Here is a 10,476-nt window from a genome sequence, read left to right as displayed (position 1 = left end):
TGAACATTTACTAACCCGTTCCCGTCGCCATCCCCAGCTGGCGCCGGTTTTCCAGAATCCTGACCTTTCGATGTCCCAACCCTCTCCTGAGATTCCTATGCAGGTGGAACGGGCTCACCTGACGCCTGATGAAAGAATCCGGCGCCTGGAGCAGAATCTCTGTCTCTATTGCGGTGGTTCCGATCACTTCCGGCTGGGATGTCCCCTACGTCCCCCAAACATCCGGAAAATGCTCGCACCTAGGTCCGGTGGGACAGGTGTCCCTAGGTGTGAATGCCACCATTCCAAGTCTGTCTATGCCAGTTTCCATCCGGACTCTCTCAGGACGAAATCATCAGACTACTGCCTTCCTCGATTCTGGGTCAGCAGGCAGTTTTATTGCGGCAACATTGGTCCAAAGATGGCGGCTACCCGTGACCCGACTAGCCAGGCCCCTGACTATCTCCTCGGTCACAGGCGAAATCCTTACCGACCGTGTGTACTACCAGACCGCACCTTTAGTCCTCCAGGTGGGTCCTTTACATCAAGAAGAGATATCCTTCTACGTCCTGCCCCATTCTTCCCCCGCGGTCCTCCTGGGACTCCCGTGGCTGCAAGAACATGCCCCTCAACTGGACTGGAGAACCGGGGAGATTCTCAGTTGGGGTCAGGACTGTTCCAACCAGTGTCTCAGGTCACCTCAGACCAAGTGTACTATGTCGTTTCCTGTCCCAGCCAAGCCTCTATCCGACCTACCGGCAGACGACCAAGACTCGGCGGATGCCTTCTCTGCCGAGGTGTACCCTCTCTCCGTACCCAAGACTAAGGTCGGGTCCTCTCACCACCGGGAGAACTTACAGAAGGTCCTCGTCCACAGACCCACATTCCCTTGCCATGTTTTACCGCCTGATCGCCTAGCATCAGTCGTCACCTCCTCGCTTCGGAGAGTACCCCCCGGAAAGACTCATGTTCACCCTGCGCTTCGAAGAGGTATTTTGAAGTGGGGTCATTCCTCGTTGGAGGCCGGGCACCCTGGAGTCCGTAAGACCGGCCAACGGATCTCTCGCCACTACTGGTGGTCCAGTTTGTTTCAAGATGTCAAAGACTTTGTGGCTTCCTGTGCCATCTGCAGGCAAGAAAGAGGGGGAGGCCAAAGGGGGGGGGTACTGTCACGGCCGCGGCGGCGTCCCGCGTTCCGGGCCGCCGCCGCGACCGCTTCCTGCCCCATGCAGCAGCCGGTGTCCATAGTCGGGGACCCGGCGCTGCTATCTCCTCGGCCCCGGGGGGCGCCTCACCTCTCCACGCTCCTGTCTCCCGCTGTGCCGGCCGGCGCGCGCGTCCCCGCCTCCTAGGGCGCGCGCGCGCCGGCTGTCTCAGATTTAAAGGGGCAGTGCGCTCCTAATTGGTAGTTGCACCTAATCACTCCCCTATAAATCCCAGCTTGCCCTGTTCCCTGTGTTGGAGCCTCTACATGCTTCCCATAGCGTTTGGCCCAGCTCCCTGTTGTTCCTGTGTCCTGTCCGTTACCTGGTCCCAAGTCCCTGTTCCTGAGTCCTGTCCGTTACCTGGTCCCAAGTCTCTGTTCCTGGTTCCTGTTCCCCTGTCACTCCACCTGTTCCCGTGTCCAGCCTGTCACGTGCTCTCTCATCTGCAGACTATTGCCTGTGCCATCTCCTGCCACGCCTCGCCTGCCGACACCAGCAACCAAGCCAGGGGTAGCGACCTGGGGGTCGCCTGCCGCAGCAAGTCCATCCCGCCTTGCGGCGGGCTCTGGTGAAAACCAGCGGCCCCTTAGACTCCGCTCCCTGGTGAGGTTTGTGCCATCGCTGGTGCCGGTCCAGTGGATCCACTACTCCGGGCGTTACAACAAGTCATTATGCTGTAAGTAACAATACAGTTATATGTGTATGTGGCAGGTAGGGTGGTAGAGCTCGAGGGGATGACATCACTAAAGGAGTGGGGCTTGCTTAGATATAAGGTCCAGCAAACAGTATAATAGTATATAATAGTATATAATAGTAGGATAATGTATTGTTTCAGGAGAGAGGTAATAGCCGGGAAGCTGTGGACAACACCACCATAGTGGGTGAATGAAGCAAAAGCATGCTGGGACAATAAGCGATAACACTATAGTAGCAAGTAATATATCGTAGAATAGTGTTTCTCAACCTTTTCAAGCCAGATACCCCCAAGTGATGAGATGCTCCAGCTGCGTACCCCCAAGGATGTAATAGATTATAAACATTGCCTTAATAAGGCAGAGGACACATTGCCGCCATAGGCCCTGTAAAACGTCTCTGTCAGCAGTTGATTCCCAGGTCAGATGCCCCATAACAATGTGACTCATCTGTAGTAATGCTTAAGCAGCTTCAAATAATGCCTCCTGTAATCAGTAATAATGCCCCCTATAGTCAGTAATAATGCCCCCTTCCCAAATAATAAAGCCCCCTGTAGTCAGAAATAATGCCCCCTTCCCAAATAATAATGCTCCCTGTAGTTAGCAATAATGCCCCCTTCCCCAATAATAATGCCCCCTGTAGTCAGTTATAATGCCCCCTTCCCAAATAATAATGCTCCCTGTAGTTAGTAATAATGCCCCCTTCCCCAACAATAATGCCCCCTGTAGTCAGGAATAATGCCCCCTTCCCAAATAATAATGCCCCCTTCCCAAATAATAATGCCCCCTTCCCAAATAATAATGCCCCTGTGGCCAGTAATGATGTCCTCATGTAGCCAGATACTTCCCTACCATATGGCCAGGTATGGTCCTCCCATGCTTCCAGGTGTGGTCCTCCCATGCTTCCAGGTGTGGTCCTCCCATGCTCCCAGGTATGGTCCTCCCATGCTCCCAGGTATGATCCTCCCATGCTCCCAGGTATGGTCCTCCCATGCTCCCAGGTATGGTCCTCCCATGCTCCCAGGTACAGTATGGTCCTCCCAGGTATGGTCCTCCCATGTAGCCAGGTATGGTCCTCCCATGCTCCCAGGTACAGTATGGTCCTCCCATGCTCCCAGGTATGTTCCTCCCATGCTCCCAGGTACAATATGGTCCTCCCATGCTCCCAGGTATGGTCCTCCCATGCTCCCAGGTATGGTCCTCCCATGTAGCCAGGTATGATCCTCCCATGCTCCCAGGTATGGTCCTCCCATGCTCCCAGGTATGGTCCTCCCATGCTCCCAGGTATGATCCTCCCATGCTCCTAGGTATGGTCCTCCCATGCTCCCAGGTATGGTCCTCCCATGTAGCCAGGTATGGTCCTCCCATGCTCCCAGGTACAGTATGGTCCTCCCATGCTCCCAGGTATGGTCCTCCCATGCTCCCAGGTATGGTCCTCCCATGCTCCCAGGTATGATCCTCCCATGCTCCTAGGTATGGTCCTCCCATGCTCCCAGGTATGGTCCTCCCATGTAGCCAGGTATGGTCCTCCCATGCTCCAAGGTATGGTCCTCCCATGCTCCCAGGTACAGTATGGTCCTCCCAGGTATGGTCCTCCCATGCTCCCAGGTATGTTCCTCCCATGCTCCCAGGTACAATATGGTCCTCCCATGCTCCCAGGTATGGTCCTCCCATGCTCCCAGGTATGGTCCTCCCATGCTCCCAGGTATGGTCCTCCCATGTAGCCAGGTATGGTCCTCCCATGTAGCCAGGTACGATTCTCCCACGCTTCCAGGTATGGTCCTCCCATGTAGCCAGGTATGGTCCTCCCATGCTCCCAGGTACAGTATGGTCCTCCCATGCTCCCAGGTATGATCCTCCCATGCTCCCAGGTATGGTCCTCCCATGCTCCCAGGTATGGTCCTCCCATGCTCCCAGGTATGGTCCTCCCATGTAGCCAGGTATGGTCCTCCCATGCTCCCAGGTACAGTATGGTCCTCCCATGCTCCCAGGTATGGTCCTCCCATGTAGCCAGGTATGATCCTCCCATGCTCCCAGGTACAGTATGGTCCTCCCATGCTCCCAGGTATGGTCCTCCCATGTAGCCAGGTACGATCCTCCCACGCTCCCAGGTATGGTCCTCCCATGTAGCCAGGTACGATCCTCCCACGCTTCCAGGTATGGTCCTCCCATGTAGCCAGGTATGGTCCTCCCATGCTCCCAGGTACAGTATGGTCCTCCCATGCTCCCAGGTATGGTCCTCCCATGCTCCCAGGTATGGTCCTCCCATGTAGCCAGGTATGATCCTCCCATGCTCCCAGGTACAGTATGGTCCTCCCATGCTCCCAGGTATGGTCCTCCCATGTAGCCAGGTATGATCCTCCCATGTAACCAGTAAATAAATACTAAACAGTCAGACCTCACAATGATGTTTTTTCGCAATCTTCAAGAAAAACGCCAGGATAAAATGTTGCACTATTCCTCGGCAGCCGTGTTGTGGTATTAAGGCTTCTAGGCCCCAATGTAAAATCTGTAACCGTATCTAAATACAGTGTGCACCATTTATAATAGTGTTGGCTTCTTATCGCTCTTCTGGGTGTCCCAAAGACAATGGGGCTCTGAAGGTATAAAAATAGGGCATAAAAAATTGTAAATTTCATGCAGGGATAATGCGGTCCCATTTTAGAACCCAGCGTTGTTCTACTGATCTAAACTTAAGACACCATAGATTCCTTTAGGGATGCGCATTTGGTTCACTACAATCCATTAGTCATACATGCAAACTTCAAGCGGAGGCCGACAGCGCCAAACCCACAAATCACAAACAGTAGATATGACCCCTGTATGTACCCCCCCAAATCACTACCAATGGCACATCAGTCCCCCCAGACAAATATGGTCCAAATATACTCCAATTGATTCAGTAGAACCCTATAGTGATCTGACTTTGATTTAGTAGAACCTTATAGTGATCTGACTTTGGTTCAGTAGAACCCTATAGTGACCTGACTTTGGTTCAGTAGAACCCTATAGTGACCTGACTTTGGTTCAGTAGAACCCTATAGTGACCTGACTTTGATTTAGTAGAACCTTATAGTGATGTGACTTTGGTTCAGTAAAACCCTATATAGATCTGACTTTGGTTCAGTATAACCTTATAGAGATCTGACTTTGGTTCAGTAGAACCCTATATAGATCTGACTTTGGTTCAGTATAACCTTATAGAGATCTGACTTTGGTTCAGTAGAACCCTATATAGATCTGACTTTGGTTCAGTATAACCTTATAGAGATCTGACTTTGGTTCAGTAGAACCCTATAATGATCTGACTTTGGTTCAGTAAAACCTTATAGAGATCTGACTTTGGTTCAGTAAAACCCTATAATGATCTGACTTTGGTTCAGTAAAACCTTATAGAGATCTGACTTTGGTTCAGTAGAACCCTATAGTGATCTGACTTTGGTTCAGTAGAACCCTATAGAGATCTGACTTTGGGGTGCCTAAGTTCCATGGATTAGACCTGTATGGAGTCAGGTGTTGCGGCTGTTCTACAGAGGCTCATGCCGCAGTATTACAGCCGTCTTAATAACAATCTTTATATATAGTGTCAGCAGATTCTGCAGCCCTTTCCCCTTTATCCTATAACCCACGGCAGGCAATTCTCCATCTGTGACCGCACCAGACAAGGCTTCCTGGAACAGCTAGTTAAATGTCTATAATACTAGAAATGAGGGGGAGAGGTGCGTGTGTGTTTGATCTTCAATAGAGGGTATCTGCTCTCATACCTCAGTAGATGCTATACATTCCTGCACATGTGTCTGGCTGGGCTCCAGTGTATATATATATACAGCAGCACTCACTTTACACCTCATTACACTGAAGAGCTGTGACAGAAGCGGATCTGGGTTATCTGGCTGATAACACAAAGTACTAACAGCTTGTACTATCTGTTTGATAACGGAGACAACAAAGACTTCACAAAGTCAACTGCAAACTACAAAGTACAAATGTGGGGGGTCTAGATCTTCTAGTGTCCTACATCCCCCAATCTATTAAACTCATCCTGAAATACAATAATGGCTATGATTATCCTTCCCCCCACCCCCATTTCTATAGATCTATAGATGTCGATCAGTCAGGAGTTATGGATTGCCCTGATCTCAGCTTAATTGTGAATTACGATCTTTCTTGTCTTTCAGATTCCATCTTGTCTTCAGATTTGGTCAATGATGTTCTGTTCTGATTCTAACCCTTGACCTGTCCTCCGGCCACCTCCCTGGTGATAACCCTTGACCACGCTCCTGATCATGCTACAGTTCCTACAACTTCCCTATCTCCAATGGGTGTGGTTGGTCTGTGATGACAATCCCGTAAGTTCATCCAATTGATCTCTACTGTGTTCTCTTTTCGGCATGAACAACTTTTTGAGTACAGCACCCAACATAGATCTAAGAAAATAAACGTTTTGACACCTGTCATCTATCGGCATTTGTCACGTTCATTCATGTCATAAAAAATGGCGAAGATCAGCAGAAAATGGTCAATGAGTCCTAAATCAGCTTTTTCAGCCATCCGGAATCTGTAGTGTACGGTCACCTAAAGCCCATAAGCTGCTTACAGTCATACTTACATTCCATCCCCGGGTCACAGCTGGACTCTCAGGTTATGGGATGACCCTACATCATCATCAGGACAGGTCCTAGATTGCTTGCCTTGATTGACTGCTTCTTTATTAGAGTGGTGGGTGGACGGGTCTCCAGGAATGTCCTTCATCCTGTTTACCACCACACACTTTCAGGAGACACACAATAGACAACATGCAATCACTTCCTATAAAGAATGATGGAAAGATCCAACTAATATGACCATGCCCATACACTTTATAACTAAGTGTATACTGAGCGTAATAAGTCTGACAAACCCCACCACTGGAGTATGGGGGTCTCCTGACTCGCCACCAGATGCTCTTGAAGATCTGGTGTGATGGTGTGAGCTGTCTACCTGGAACTTACCACACCCCATAGAGAACACATTTCATTTGGCCATGCCAGTCCTTCAGGCACAGGCCCGAACAGGGGAAAGAAGAAATGGATATAGCAGGGAGCCCAACTAAGGGTATGTGCACACTGAGGAAAACACACGGAGGACTGTGCACACACCCTGACTGAGGGTCGGACTGTCAAGAGTCCTTTTCCCCATAATGTACCCCTTGATAAATACAAAGTGTCAGCCAGGCTCATATGACATGACACGTTCCAGGCATAATACAAGAAAAGGGAGTAAAGGTGCCGCAGTGACTCCCCCCGAAGCCACCTACCCGCTGTAGAGAGTGCTTATAAACTACATACAGCTACCCAAGGTAGGTATATATGAGTATGTGCTCGTGTATACACCTGTTCTCGGACGTCCTGAAGCTGCCGGGGTACAGTCAGCTACTGATAAGAGTTCAGACAGAAATTATTGAATGAAATGTGTCGCAATTATAGTATTCCGGAATGTCTGGAATCTGACCAAGGTTACAAATCTCATAGTGCAGGTCATGGTGTTGACTAGGTAGCCATGAAACAACACGTCAAAGAAAGCCTTGCCCCTCACTACACATGGTGAGCTCCAACTAAAGTCAGCCATTTTATTATTGATTTAACCTACTGGTGGCATCTACGAATTAAGAGGCAGAAGGGTAAACTACCTGCTGGAGGCATCTACAAATGGGGGGTAACTACCTGCTGGAGGCATCTACCTATTGGATGGGGTAACTACCTGTTGGGGGCATCTACCTATTGGAAGGGTAACTACCTGCTGGGGGCATTACCTAATGGGGAGTAACCTGCTTGGGGCATCTACCTATGCTGGGGGCATCACCTAATGGATCGGTAACTACCTGCTGGGGGGCATCTACCTAATGGGGGGTAACTACCTGCTGAGGGCATCTACCTATTGGATGGGTAACTACTGCTGGGGCGGCAACTACCTAACAGGCGGTAACTAACCTGCTGGGGCATCTACCTATTGGATAGGTAAACAACCTGCTGGTGGGCATCTACCAAATGGGGGTAACTAGCTGCTGGGGCCTATACCTAATGGGGGGGTAACTACCTGCTGACGGCATCTACCTATTGAATGGGTAACTACCGCAGGGGGCATCTACGTAACGGGGGGTAAACGACCTGCTGGGGGCATCTACCTATTGGATGGGTAAGTAACTGCTGGGGGCATCTACCTGCCTGAGGGCATCTGCCTATGGATGGGTAACTACCTGCTGGGGCCATCTACCTAATGGGGGTAACTACCTGCTGGGGCATCTACCTATTGGATGGGTAACTACCTGCTGGGGGCATCTAATTAATGGGGGTAACTACTGCTGGGGGCATAGACCTATGGATGGGTAACTACCTGGTTGGGGCATTACTGAACTGAAGGGGGTTCTTTACCCCATAGGAATGCCAGTGGTGGACAAAGTGGTAGAAGTTACAGATGGATAGTCAGATTTTGTGATGTATAATGGTCTAATTAACAGTCAGTTATTATACAGGGCCCAGACCAGCATTGCATTGTCCTAGATTACCTGACAGTGGGCTATGGGGGTGTCTGTGAGGTTAGCGGCCCTACCTGCTGTCATTACATAGATAATTCAGGAAAATGCAGATCCAGAGGACTCTCTAACATAATCAACTCCAGCAAGGAAGAGTAAACTATAAGGCTATTTATCTAAGGAGTCCTGGGGGCGGATACTTTAGTTGCCTGAAACCGGTAAGGCATGGTTTCGAGGCTGGATATGTAGAGTATTACAGGGGTCAGTTCTTAATGCTCGGGGTATGATTATACATTATGAGAAATCCGGTTTTGCTTTATTATTAATAATGTACAAGGAAGAAATCACACAAATAGGTAATTGTTGTAATTGTAAGCGAGGAGGAGACCCGAGGACATGGTGGGGGCCCTTACTATACCGGTCCAGACAGTATACGAGACAGAAGAAAGAGGACTCCATTTTGGTTTTGTACTATGGCAGAGGGATCCTGATCACCTAACAGACATCTGTGCTTACCCATAAGACCATCTCGGCATGTCCTGATTATCTTATCTTATGTAGGTCATCTCACAGCCCTCATGGATATAATGTGCACCGTGACACTCACACTTTGCCAATTGTAATCAGCTTAACTACATCAGTTTTCTCAAACCCCTTAAACTCCAGATACATTTCTCATACACTGTCATCAGGTTCAGCACATTGTGGTGACCCAGGGGTGCTAGGTGTTGTGTGCATTGGCTGGTGTTGTACAGCTGCGGTACCTGTAAAGAAAACCTAGCACCCCAGGTCACCACACCACTTTACCTCGGCAACAGGAACAGGATACGTGTGGGGTCGTGGAAAACACTCAGCAGAAACACTCTCCTATGTGAGAAACCACTCTGACTAAGAACTAAGCACATGGCCCACTCCACCTCAAACATTTAGACTTTCTGAGGATTTCTGGTGGTGGATATTAGAGAATGGGGAAGACGAGGAGTAACAGTTTTGGTGTGAAACTTTTCAGAGGTTGGATAGCTAGACAGCTCTCATCTGGTGGCAGACAGGAAAACATGTGCCTAGTCATATATTCCATTATGCCTTCTTACAGTTCCATCAGCTGTGCTTTGCAATAGTAGAAGATACAGGGTGACCTCTCGTGATCAAAATGCAGAGCTACCTTACCATCCATGGAATCCCAAATAACATGTATACCCTCAGTGCAACCTACACATACACAGAATGAGCAATGGTAACTGGGATCATGGGACACTGCATACTCCCCCTCTATACAACAACTCCTATGCCCCTGGCAGCCAGCTGGAGTGCCATTCTGTACAGCTGGAGAATCACAGGATGGGGGAACAATGCAATGGAGCATAACACGCCTTTCATTGAATTGGGAAACCAGATGTTTGTATATAGGGTGTTATGATTGAATCCTTATTTATATCTTTAGGGGATGATTCCTATGTAAAAATCTGCAGCTGATTCTACAGCCCATGATTTCACTAGGCCACTAAACAAAATGTGCAAATAGTGGAGAAGTGCAGATTATGTACATACATTTTACAGTCAATGGGTTCTTATTTTCTAGTGGATCGCCAGTTGCAGAGAACCCGTCCATGCTGGCAGTTAGGATGCCATACATGGGTCATATAAATTAAGGGTTTGTGCACAGAAACTTGGCTGTGTGTATACAGTTGCACCCGGCAAACAGACCGAACTAAAGATCACCCAGGGACACATACTTTGGAGGTTATACTTTAAAGTTGATATTGTTGCCTCCACACCGAGATTGCACACTGTACACCGCACATAACAGCATATAGAGTAAGGGGATAGTGTAATATCACCTAAGGGTTAGTTCCACTTGCAGTACCTGACATGGCCCTTGACAAGGGTTGCGCTATTTGTACAAACAACACCACATGTCTCATTACGTCTGTCCCATAACAGTGAAGTTGGTTGATTTCCTATAACTCCAGAGACCCAGAGTCAGCTAATTTGGCGGAGGAGGGGATGTGACAGATGAATGGGCCTACACAGAGGAGGAAAGAATCCTGATGGGGTTAAACGAGCAGAGTTAACTGTGTTACCAGTGCCC

The sequence above is a fragment of the Dendropsophus ebraccatus genome, unplaced genomic scaffold (assembly GCF_027789765.1).
Source record: "Dendropsophus ebraccatus isolate aDenEbr1 unplaced genomic scaffold, aDenEbr1.pat pat_scaffold_478_ctg1, whole genome shotgun sequence".
Taxonomy (NCBI): Eukaryota; Metazoa; Chordata; class Amphibia; order Anura; family Hylidae; genus Dendropsophus; species Dendropsophus ebraccatus.
The sequence above is the reverse complement of the archived record's forward strand: the minus strand, read 5'-3'. Positions refer to the sequence as shown.